The 13,499-nt window shown below is 37.2% G+C and overlaps 1 long non-coding RNA gene across 1 annotated transcript; it reads right to left on the reverse strand.

Moving 5' to 3' along the window:
• Nucleotides 1–11,663: 11,663 nt before the first annotated feature.
• LOC109003805 lies at nucleotides 11,664–12,940 on the reverse strand. Its single transcript, XR_001998187.1, has 3 exons — nucleotides 12,853–12,940; nucleotides 12,318–12,402; nucleotides 11,664–12,242 (listed from the first exon to the last, which is right to left on the reverse strand). It is a non-coding gene; the product is annotated as an uncharacterized LOC109003805 (long non-coding RNA).
• Nucleotides 12,941–13,499: the final 559 nt, after the last annotated feature.

Genomic DNA, 13,499 nt, shown 5'->3' on the forward strand with positions numbered 1-13,499 from the left:
TTTTAAGGAAAAATGTATTATAGAGTATCTATTGGAGGGCTCTAATGTTGTTGAAAAGTGACTAGCTAAATTACAAAAAGTGAATTTTCTAATCAAATTTTAGTTTATGAAGGGCTAGGCCACAACTAATGCTTTTAGTGGGGTATTTGTCAGAGGAAAATGATACTATGCCGCCTAAGTTTATCCCCTCAATTTGACTGCTTATGTATTTTGTTTTATTTTTTAATTTTTGTTACTTAATTGTTAAGAAAGTGACTATTAGTGTAATATTATTTTTTTAGAAAAAGCTTAAAGATATTTAAAAGAAAAAGGAAAAAAAAATGTAATTTGCATTAAGGGACACACCAAGGCAAACTTGGGTGACATAGTATCACTACTCTTAAGGGCTTAATTATCTTTGCCCAAAGAATTGAGCAGCGCTTAATTTCCTACCATTCACCAAAAGAAAAGATAAGAGCTTGAGGTTGCAGGCAGGCAAGAGAAATGACAAAATGCATGTAGGCAAAGAGAGGCTGAGAGGAATATGGATAGAGTCAGAGACAAAAAAAGCCCACAATCGCCCAGGATTTTAATTGAGGATATGGTCCTTGACTTAAGGAAAGGGGAGCATATGGTACTTGATAGGGGGATAGCAAGATGGAGAAGCTAGGCTTCTGAAGCTCATTCTAGATAATGGGTATTTAAAAATGCTGTTTCTTTTTTTTTTGAATAGGGATCTACTGTCCCCTCTCTCTCCAGATGAGCATCTTTCCTCTCTTTGTAGCCTATCCCAAAACTTTTTTCCTCAACTAATACAATTTTCCCAGATCTGGTCACTACTTACCTAACTCTCACAAAACTCACAGTCAAATCTCTTCTGCAACATCAATATCCAGCCATGAAACAAGCACCACCTGATATAGACCTTCTCATGTTCGAAACAGAAGCACTTTCCTGGGATGATATTATCCTAGAACCAGCCATAGAACCAGCTGAAATAATCTCTAACCATGCTCTCATTGGAAAACTAATCTCATCAAAGCCCTCAAACAAACACACATTCCACACCACCATCAAAGCAATATGGAGCTTCATCATTGGTCTCAACATAGAGGATCTTGGCGTCAACAGTTTCCTGTACATATTCCTTACATCACAAGAAAAAGATCGAGTTTTCAACCAAAGATCCTAGAATTGTAAAGGTTTCCACATGATCCTTAAAGAATGGCAACTAGGACAAAGTGTGCAAAAAATTAATCTCAGGCACTTGACATTTTGGGTTCAAATACACGGACTACCTTTGGAAAGGATGACATTAAAGAATGCAGAAAAGATAGGAAAAGTGATGGGAAATCTGTTGGAAGTTGACAATAGCATAGTCTCCAACCTACTCATCAGAAGGTTCTTAAGGATCATAGTTGAAATTGATATCTCAAAGCCACTCCCAAATGGCTTTTGTCTTCCACGCTTCAATAGAACCCCTACAAAAGTAACTTTTAAGTATGAAGACTTGCTGAGTTTTGTTATAGTTGTGGCCGTTTAGGTCATGTACACCAATCTTGTCCAACTAATCATTGTAATGCTAGTGAACCCCCATATGGTCAATGGATGCGACTTGAAGGGCAAGAGCTAAGAATAAATGTTAGAGCAGAAGAGCTTGCGATGGAACCAGTTATACCGGGGCCCCAAATATTTGAAAGGCCTCCATCCCTTCCTCCTATTAGATTCAAAGAACCTATAATCCAAAAAAATTCCCCAGAAATGAACCACTCTGCTGGGAAACAACTAATGCATCAACTGACATACAAAGGGAAAGGAAAATTGATCCTTGAGCCAAATGAAGAAGAGGATAGTCAACATTTCAAGCCTAAAAAACCCATCAATTCCAAAGGCAGTAGCAGTGCAATAGCAGAGTATGATCCTGCACTTCTTCATCCTGGAAATCAGCCATGCAAATCCTCTCAAACCCCACACAGATCGTCCCAACCACGTGGCACCAATCCAAGTATTAGACTATTCATTCAAATGAATTTAATGAAAGCCGTAAAAATGAGGGACCAACCCAGAGTCTGTTAGCTACCAGTCATAAGAGACACTATCCATATTGCCTTATTTGTTTTCACAATATTTCTCAGTTCATCTTATTTAATTATTAAAATTTTTACATAAAATAAAATAAATAATTTAATTTTTTTAAATCTCAAAATAAAAATAATATTAAAAAATATATTTTAATAATATTTTATTTAATTTTAAAATTTTATTTCAACTTAACTTATTTTATCCGTGAAAACAAATGATGCCTCAACTCAACCAACCAACAGAGTAGACAAAACTCCTTTTGCCAAGCACGTGGCCTCTACAGAAACCCACGCAACAAATCCATACATTGTGCCACCACAGCCTATTCCTCAATCTGCAACAACACATTTAATTCCCTCCATCAGTTTTTTGAGCCGAAGCAAAATACCTGAAGAGCCCCCACTATTAAGTCCAGAGCCATCTGTCTTCAAACAGGTAATAGCCCAATTCCAAAACATACCAAACGAACAAATTTCCAACCCATCTTCGAAAACAAAACATAAACCTGTATGAAAGCCCAATAAACCAAACAAAAATCTCTGAACCCATAAAAGAACCTTTCCTCTGGGAAGAACACCCAACCGAAGCACAAACCTTGAAAAAGAGGAAGAATCACTCATATGAGATTAGAGCCCAATCATAACCTATGAAAAAATGTTATCTTAGTTCAATAATTTCAGTGGCTCCCAACGAGGAAGATGAAACTTCAAGCAACATTCATCCAGCTAAAATCATGAAAAGTGAGCAAAAAGAAGAACACCAGGAGGAGGTAACGATCGCTTAATTAGTCAAGACTTCTAGTAAAAGGAAGGGATCTCCAATGTGTCTCTCAAAGAAGAATCATTTCTCTTCATACAAGCAGGCAGAGGCAGAACATTCGAGTAAAAAGTCTCAGACCCAACTAATGAATCTTTTCCCTTTAATCTAATGACTGATGTGGTAGGGCCAAAACTGTCACCAAATCATCCATGAAGCTCTTGACATGGAATTTTCGGGGAATAGCCCATCCCCGTGCAATTATAAATCTTAGGGCTAATATCAGGACTCATAATCTTGAAACTATTTTCCTTACAAAAACTCTTTTGCTGAATGTAAAAACTGCTTATGTAGTGAAGAGGCTAGGTTTTTTCCATTATGTACATGTTTCTCCATCTGGGAAGTGGGTAGGTCTTTTGCTTATGTGGCATCCTAGTTTGGATGTAGAACTTGTTAATATCTCTAGTAATATTATTGGTATGCTAGTGTACTTGATCCTCTTCACAATCCTTGGCTTCTGAATCTAGTCTACTGCCTAGCCCAAAATGTGCAAAAACCTCAATTTTGGGATTTCCTAAACTCACTCATTGAAGCTTACCCTAGACCAATGCTAGCAATAGGAGACTTTAATTCTGCCCTTCAACAATCTAACAAAATAGAAGGTAGACCTTTTGCCACTTCTTCCACACCAAATGGTCTTCATCTTTACATGGAACAAAATAGTCTGATAGACTTGGGTTATTCGGGCCCCAAATTCGTTATTCGGGCCCCAAATTCACTTAGTCAAACAATAGACATGGTCTCAATAACATTAGAGAAAGGATAGATAGAGGGGTTGCAAACCTTCAATGGATCACCATTTTTCCAGATGCCTCTATAAAAAATCTTCCAAGAGTGTCCTCAGATCATTCTCTAGCTTTGATGTAGTAAAAAGGGTTTGGAATTCTCATTTCACTAGGATTCCTGCTTTTATTCGAACCAGAAAATTGAAAGCCACAAAAAAAGCTTTGAAGCACTGAAATGTCATTTGCTTTGGTCATATACAATTCACCATCACAAGACTTAACATCACCCTCAATGATATTCAGCCTCGGTTGCCTACCCCCAATTCTATCATATTGGCAAAAAATCTTAGAGAAAATCTCAATGAGCAACTTAGAAGGGAGGAATTCCTCTAGCGTCAGAAATCTAGGATCACTTGGTTAACAACTTTTGATTGCAACATAAAATTCTTCCACACTTCCAATTCCATAAGGCGTAGAAAGAATAACATTGATAGTCTTAAAATAGAGACTAGGCAATGGACTTCTGACCTTTTAGTCATTAAGTCTAAGTTTTTGGAACATTTCCAAAAACTTTACAAATCTTTGAATCCTGAAACCCCAGAAAATTTGGAGAATCTTTTTATTAATAAAATTTAAATCTCTGATGATGAGCTCCTTTGTAAAATCCCTTCAGACGAGGAAGTCTTGAGCACAATTTGCCAAATTCCTTCTACAAAAGCCCCTGGTCCCGATGGATTTACTGGTCTATTCTATAAACTCTATTGGGACTTAATCAAAGTAGATCAAAGTAGATCTCCTAGTAGCCATTAATAGTTTCTTCACTCATGGAAAACTGCTTAAAGAGATGAATCATACTAATATAGCTCTTGTTCCCAAGATTGAATCTCCCAACGCAGTTCATTATTTTCACCCAATCAGTTTCTCAAGTGTTTGTTATAAAATCATTGAAAAAATATTAGATAACAGACTTAAGACTATCCTTCCTAACCTCATCTCCCCTTACCAAACAACATTTGTGCCAGGTAGATTAATAAAGAAAATACAATTATGGCACAAGAAATCTTTCATCGTCTGAAAAAAAGAGGGGTAAGAAAGGTATTATGGCTATAAAAATTGATATGAAAAAAACTTTTGACTTCATGGAATGACCATTCCTTCTTTCCATTTTTTAAAATCTTGGTTTCAACCAAACCTGGATTAATTGGATTCAAGAGTGCATTAAAACTGTGTCTTATTCCATCATAATCAATGGAACATCGACTGGTTTTTTCCATCCATCTCGAGACATAAGACAAGGAGACCCCATCTCTCCATTTCTTTTTATCCTAGGAAGTGATGTTCTTTCCAGACTGATTCTCAGAGAAGAAATTCAACACAACATAGAAGGAATCTGTATTTCTAAAAGGGGACCATCTCTTTCTCATATCCTTTTGGCAGATGATCTCATTCTTTTTGGAACAACATCATCTCAAACAGCACAAGCTTTTGCACATTGTTTAGACACATATACTTCATGGTCAGGCCAAAATAATTAATCTTGGAAAATCTTTCGATACATTTCATCAACAACACTCCCACAAGCAACAAAAGAGAGATTAGAGATTTTTTAAACTTTAAAGTGTCCCCTCCTAAGCTTAGATACCTGGATCTTCCTTTCTTTATTGGTGCTTCAAAGAAAAATATTTTCAAAGAAGTTCAAGAAAAGATCCAAAATAGATTGCAAGGATGGAAATAAAAAATCTTATCCCAAGCTGGTAGAACCATCCTAATAAGATCTATAGCAGGTTCAATTCCATCCTACTTCATGTCCACTATATAGTTGCCTAATTCAATCACTAAGCAAATGGATGCTTCATTTTGAAGGTTTTGGTGGGGTATTTCTTTTTTTTTTTTTTTTAAAAGAGCCTGAAGCCACCCACATAGCAGCCCCATCCCAATTTTATTAATAAACCCTCACTTGTGGCGGAGGAATACCGTGGTTACATCCCGAGGCCTGGGAGCTACAAATATAAAATAAACCAAAACCCAGGGCTCAAAAAAAATAAAACCATAAACTCAAACACAATACAGTTGGTACCCAAAAAGCCAGAAAGAAGCTAAATAATTCAAAACCAAAAACCTGCAAGAAAAAAAAACCTGCACCAACAAAGAGTAAGAAAAATTAACTGAGCGCAACGAAAAAAAACCATACCTGTAGGTAAACCAGTGCCCATAACCCACTAGCAACGTCTTTGAGCTTTCCAAATATAGGGAAGACCCTCTTTGTCCAGCCGGATATTACCTCTAATGAGAGCAGGTAGCGCAGATAAAGAAAACCAAGAGCCAGAATGACCCTTGGCACCCATTTTAGCAAACCCATCAGCAACCGAGTTACATTCTCTATAGCAATGAACAAGAGAAACATTAAGCCCAGCTATACGGCTTTGGATTTCATCCCAATAATCTTCCATGTACCACAGACCACATCTCTGATTTCTCAACCAGTTAAGCACTAACATGGAATCTAGTTCAATCTCCACAAAAGAAATACCCAACAAACCAATGTGACGAAGCCCATGAAGTAAACCCATCAATTCTGCATAATTATTAGAATTATGCCCAGTGGCTTCAGCAAACCCACACAGCAAATCACCTTTATCATCCCGAATGATACCTCCCGCACCCGAAGGACCCGGGTTACCAAGAGAACAACCATCTACGTTTAGTTTAACCCAACCTTGCTTAGGTGGCTTCCATTTGACTGAGAAAATAAATTCCTTACGCATGACATTTAATGGCATATTGAAACAATGTAGAATACCTTCATCACGCCGAGAAAGCAAATTGACATCCTTGAGTTTTAAAGCAATCCAAGAAACCCAATATTTAATGGAGCACCAAACCTGTTGGACTGATTCCATCAAGCCTTCCATCCTAGCCTTACAATGACGTCCCCATAATCTCCAAGTAATGATAGCCGGAAGAAGACCCAGCAATTGACCAGGGCGATTAGAATTTTTAGCTCGCCTATACCAACACTCCACCATCTGTCTCCAAGAACCACCGAACATAGACGCCAAATTTTTTTAGCAAATTCCCCTCTCGCAAGACAATGATTAGCATCTTCATAATTAGGATTGGAACAACAATCACATCTTGAAACAATAGAAATACCAATTCTGCAAATTCTATCATCAACAGGAAGACAATCATGTATGACCTTCCACATAGTTATTGAAATTTTTTTGGGAAGAACAGGATGCCATACCCATTTTGCCCAAGGGAACTCTGGACCCCTCATACGAATACAATTCCATGCACTTTTAGTAGAGAAGTGCCCGTCGGCATTAGGGAGCCAAATCAACATATCCTTCCCACTTTTAACCCAACCCAGCTTCAAAATGAGCTCCTCAGCTTTATGATGTCCAACCAACTGAGAAAGATACTCCATATTCCAATCCAATCCAATTTTACAACCTTTCAATTTTAGATTAGGCTTATCAGAAATCGTAGTGTTAGCGCAAAGAGGGCCATCATCCGCCCAATTATCATGCCAAAAAAAGAGTTTACCCTCCCGAACTATCCATTTAGAATTAGCTTGCACTAAGGGGATGTTGCTCAAAATCATCTTCCAAAAAATAGACCATTTCTTTGGATCCACCATAGAAATATGTTTGTCACCAATATATTTAGCAAAGAAAAACTGGGACCAAAGAGAAGTACCTTGCAAAAGGTTCCAAGCTAACTTCATGTGAAGAGAAGACTGCACGTCTAGCAGGCTACGAATTCCCAGCCCACCTTCCGTGACAGGCTTACAAATATCCCCCCAAGAATGCCATTTTTTCTTAGCTTTATCATCTTTAAAGCCCCAAAAGAAGGTACTGATGATTCTCTGAAGTTTCTCAATCACAGCTTTTGGCGTCTTAAGAATAGAAAGGCTATGCACAGGAATACTTTGAAGCACATGTTTAATAAGGATCAATCGCACAACACTGGATAGCAATCTGGTTTGCCATCCCTCCAATCTGGACTGAACTTTGGCAATCAAGTCATCAAAATGAGAAACCTTAAGACGTCCTGAAATAATAGGAACTCCCAAATATTTGAAAGGAAAACTTCCTTCCGTAAAACCAGTGAAGCGAAGAAGAGCCCGACGTCTAGATACAGAAACCTGAGAAGAGAAAATAATAGAGGACTTGTGTTTGCTCACTGCTTGCCCCGACCACAGTTCATAAGTCTTCAACACATCAGTAATGGCTTTCAGAGAAGCCTTGCCCCCATTGCAAAAAATCACCACATCATCTGCATAAAGCAAGTGAGAAATAATAGGGGTACCTCTCGGATGAACAAACGGAGTGATCTTACCCATTTGAACCTGATTTTTTATCATCCTCGAAAAAATTTCCTCCACAAGAATGAATAAATAATGAGAGATGGGGTCACCTTGACGCAACCCACGCCCACCTTTAAAAAAACCTTTGGGAACACCATTCATAACCACTGAGAACCAAGGATTAGTGATGCAATGATGAATCAACATACAAAAAAATTCAGAGAATCCAAAAGCTTTAAGAACATGCAAAATAAAAGACCAATCTACACTATCATAAGCCTTAGCCATGTCAATTTTCAAAACAACATTCCCACCATGAGCAGGTTTATTAATAGAGTGAATCATCTCTTGAGTGACACTAATATTTTCAAAAATGCTACGACCCAGAAGGAAGGCTCCTTGTTTAGGAGAAATAATTTTAGCAAGCAAATGGGAGATACGGTTAACCATAATTTTAGTGCAAATTTTGTAGAACACACTACAAAGACTAATAGGCCTAAACTTATCAAAACTCGTCGGATTATCCACTTTAGGAATTAAAATAAAAAAAGTTGCATTAAAAAAACGTGGAAGGGCTATACCTCGAAAAAATTCTGCCACAGCATTAACAACATCAGAACCCACAATATGCCAACAAGATTGATAGAAGCCCGACCCAAATCCATCAGGACCCGGTCTACTATCTTCCGGAATGGAGCAAAGAGCATCATAGACTTCCCGAGATGAAGGAACATGAGAAATAAAATCATTGTCACACTGCGAGATAATTGGTTGAACTAAATCTCCCAGGCACGGCTCTACACGGACAATGCCAGCCTCCAAGAATTGAGAAAAATAAGAGATAGCCCCTTCGTGGATCTGCTCTGGAGAGGAAAGAATAGAACCATCTTCTAATTTCATCTCTTTCACCTCTTTATGATTACGACGACTGATAGCACGAAAGAAATTAGAACTGGCTTAGCCCTTCTGAATCCAACCTTGTTTAGCCTGTTGGGCTAAACGTTTTTCTTCCCTATCCATCCAAACTGATAGCTCTAACTGGGAGACAACAAGGTCGTCCTCCACGTCTTCGGTATACTCAGATTGCAAACTGGCCTCCAAGCCCTTTATCCGATCCTCAAGAGCCGCTATGTGAGTATCTGTTCTACCAAAAACTTTCTTGTTCCAAATTCTCAAAACAGTTCTTAGTCTTTTAAGTTTAGTAACAAGCATATACAAACGAGACCCCCCAATAACATTATTATTCTAAGAGTGCAAAACACAATCAAAAAACTGATCATGAGAAACCCACATTTGTTGAAATTTAAAGGAAGGATAACCATACCGAACAAACTGATTCTCCAACAAGACCGTCATTGGCGCATGATCCGAAGAGGTACGTGCCAAGTATTCCATAGTAGCATCAGGGAAAGTATCAAGGGCCGCTGTATTAAAAAAACAACGATCAAAATGCGCCTAATGCTTGGAACTACCAGAATGACCATTACACCAAGATAAAGAATTTCCATGGAAAGGCATATCAAGGAGCCCACAAGCGCCCACCCAACCAGGGAGGGAGGAAGAAAGAAACAGGGAGGGAGGAAGAAAGAAACTCGAGGGGTTGGGGGAGGAGCGAAATGGATGAAATGAAAATTCAAAATGTGTCAAAAAGTGACTGCTCCAATTTTGACACATCATGTGTGCAATTTGGATGCAGCAAATAGTGGATACTACCAAGACTTTTTCAAAGAGAAATTATGGATGCAGTCCCAGAATAGGCACTGCGTGAGCACGAAGTGAAATGATTTGTTTCATCTAGGATGAAACCAATCGTTTCATTTCCAGAGAGACGAAACCCTCTGGATTATAAGCCCCGAAACCCTGAACTTCCCCCTCCCCCCTCCCCCTGAACCCTTTCCTCCCTCCCTTCGAAACCCTAAACCTTCTCCCTCCCTCTTTTGAAGCCCCGATTCTTCGAAGCTCATTATTGAACCGATTAAGTTTCGAAATTCATACCTTGATTCACGACCATCCCTCCCTCTTTTGAAGCCCTGAATCTGTGAAACCCATTCTTGATTAATGACCCATTAAGGTTCGACTTCGTGTAAATTTGATTCACGACCATTAAGCTTCGAATTTGCATCTATCTACTACCTCTCTTAAGTGTTATCCCTACCACTCTGCTCCTTTCGCTTTTGATCTCAAAGATCTTATTGATTTAGAAATTACTTTTTTCTTAGGGGAGCCTTTTAAACCCTTTGATCAGCTCATGGGAACAATGCCAGCAACAAGGTTTTTTTTTTCCTTTCTTTTTTTGGGGATTAATCTATTGAGTTATTTTTCTTTCTGCTGCTTGTGGTGGTGGGTAAGCTTGTTACTTTCATGTTACAGTTTAAGTGCTTTGCTAGAAAAATACAGAAAATTGATGACCAAAAAAACAGGGTGTTGTCAAATTGTCATTCATTGATGAGAAGAAGTTGCTTACTGCAACAAAAAAGCTTGAAGGAACTTTGGCAGTCTGCAATAGGGGTTTATTTGTATTTGGTTCTAAAATATATTGTTTTTTATGGATTGTTTCATGGTAAACTAGTTGATTGACTCTTGCTAATAAGCATCTTTAATTTCCTCCAAATGCATAAATCAATGAATTCATTTTGCTAAATCGGGCAGCACTTAGCTTGTAATTAGGTTCATCTCCTGTAGTTTCAAGCACTGTGGATGGATATAACTTATTTGGTTATTAGGGCCATTACCATCAATGAAAAGCCTAATAAAGTTGGCATTTTATTTTTTATGCTTTGAATGCTCAAGTGTGCCCTCTTCAATCTGGTTTATGCAGGAGGAAGAGATGGTTAGGAATAGTGTGATGTTTGATTTACTTTATTACACCCTGGTCATTCTATGGCTTTACAGTATATATCCAGTATTATAGAATATGTTTCCATCTACCCCTGCATGAGAAATTTCTTTGGGAGATTGAATAATTGTGATCGTTTGTCATTATATACACCTTGCCACTTTACTTATATATTAAAAAAATATACACCTTGCAGCTTAACTACTTGTACATGTAGTTGTCCTTGCAGTGGTGGAATGACTGTATATCTTTGGCTATGTGAGAGAAATAATATACAAAGTATAGTCCATTCCCCTGTCAATGGATTGCAAGACATATATAACAATCAAATCTTGTAAGTTCCTTCTCTTACTATTGTAGCTTCAGTAACCATTAACTTCTCTTTTCTCATTTTGCCCATTTTTTCATGGCAAAAATGTGACATATCTTAATCCTCAGAACTACAAGCACATCCTAGAACCTTCATGAAGAATACAATGAAAGTCTAGTTGCCAGAAAAAGAGATCTCCAGCAAAGAAAGGTAGAAATCCAACAAAGAGAGGAAAAACTCTAAAGGAGAGGAAAATTAATGTTGTTAATGTTGTGTTGGCCCTGTTGGGGACTTAGCTAATTGGTTAAGTTTGTAAGCGTTGTAGTCAGATGGGTCACTCGTAAAGTTGTTGTGATGTTACTTTATGTGCTACACTATAGCAAACTTATGATGTTACAATAAGTAACTGGAGTTTTCCACAAATTGTCTACTTTTGTGGTTTTATTTACATAGTGTTGCATCTGTGAAATAAAAACAACAGTGTACTTTTCAGCAGCAGCAAAATAAAAACTGTAAATGGTAAAAATAGACATCACTCAAGAATATAACTTAAGAATCAAATTCAAAAACTGCCAATAGTAGAAATTGCACTTCAATTCTTCATTAAAAACTCGAAATCCAAATCTATAACAAGTCTGAGATTACATCATAAAAACTCGAATCATCAATTCAACAAGATCGAATACATAATACATCAACTCGAGCAAACTCGAAATCCAAAACTATAAACAACAGGACTCCAAATCATCAACTGAGCAAGCTTGCATCTCCTAATGTTTGTGCACTAAGAATTAGAGCCAATTATTAGCTATGGGAAATGGCATCCATCTTTGCTTGGTTTACAAGTTCTTGTCCTCCTTCAACCTAAGAACAAGTGTAGCGGTTTTTTTCTATTTAGCATACCTACAAAGCTCATAAATCATACATTGCATAGTTGCCAAAACTTTTTTTTTTTTTTTTTTTAACAATGATTTGAGGTGTGATCTTGGCTTCTAGAATTCACTAAAATTCCAACAAATCTCCCACGCATCAATTTTTTATATTAACTTGAAAGTGGTTTGCTACATTTAGGTAAAGGCAGTAAGCAAAATCAGAGCAAGAGAAAAAGCAATAATAATTGCACTTCCATTTTTCAGATAGCAGTCGAAAGTTGCAACAACTTGCATCAGTCTTTCGAACCATCTGCAGACATTGAACAAATAAAGATTCATCAGCCTTATATGGATGTAAAAACTCCTTAACAATCATATTCCTTACCTCAATTAAGTTTGTTCCTAAGGATGTTACATTGGCAGACCTCCTTTCCCTTCTTCATCTTTACCCATGTCATGCAATCGACGATCTAATAAGAAGCAAATCCATAAATGAAAAAAAAAAATATATATATATATATATATATACCAACACATTGAAATTAAAAACTAAACATAAAAGTAATAATATGCAATTATTTTGGAGCCCAATCATTTGTCAAGTTCAGCAATTTGTCAATTTGAAAATAAAAAAAATGCATGACCAAAGACCTTATTTCCTTGCTTTGAGATTTGAAATTTTTTAAAAGCACTTGTTATGTCGTTATGCAAACCCAATGACTTTGAATTTGCAAGCATGCACCTAATATCATCATGATTAATGGTGAGCTCTGTGATGAATTTACACGATACAGAATTTGAAGCTGCCAATTAAATTTACACAAAGCCGATAGATGTAAATAAATATGTCAAATAAAAGAAATCTAAAAAAAAAAAAATTAACAAAAAAAAGAAGGTTCGTTCAGAGGTAGATGTTTTACGTGGCCGGTGGCCGGTGGAGGAGAAAATGACGTCGACTGTGACGGACGGAGCTCGAAAACTGGCCGACAGCATTGGAGTTTCACTTTGGGCATGTGTCCCAGGAAGAGAGATAAGAATCAAATGGTAGAAAGTTTTGTCGAATCGCTTAAGGGAGGGAAGGTAAAGTGAGGGGCAATTTTGACATTTGACCAAACTTGTAGGGAAAACGACAAAAACACCTTTCCTATTTCGTGCGCACGCAGGCCACCAATGGGGACTGTTATCTTAACTCGAGTTTTTCTCTTTGTCCTTAACATTAAGTTATCTTAAGAGACTCGTAACATTATATAAGTCTTAGAATATATAACTTTCACGCATGACGCATCTATTTTAAAAATAGTGTGGTCAGTGATTAAAAATATATATAAATTTTAAATTTATCTAATTTATTTTAAAAGAATTAATTAAATCTATAAATATCATTTAATATCTTAAAAACAAAGAAATTAAATTACCTTGAGGACTGTCAATGTCCAGATCTTCGGAGTAAAAACGCTTCTGTCACGTATCGAGTTGAATTCAAAGTTCCTTAATTAATTACGACGTCAATGTTGAAATTAGTCTGCAAAACGATATTTTTGTTTTGTTTTTTGCCGGCCGCGCGTGA

Source organism: Juglans regia, chromosome 16, assembly GCF_001411555.2.
Source record: "Juglans regia cultivar Chandler chromosome 16, Walnut 2.0, whole genome shotgun sequence".
In the NCBI taxonomy this organism is placed as follows: Eukaryota; Viridiplantae; Streptophyta; class Magnoliopsida; order Fagales; family Juglandaceae; genus Juglans; species Juglans regia.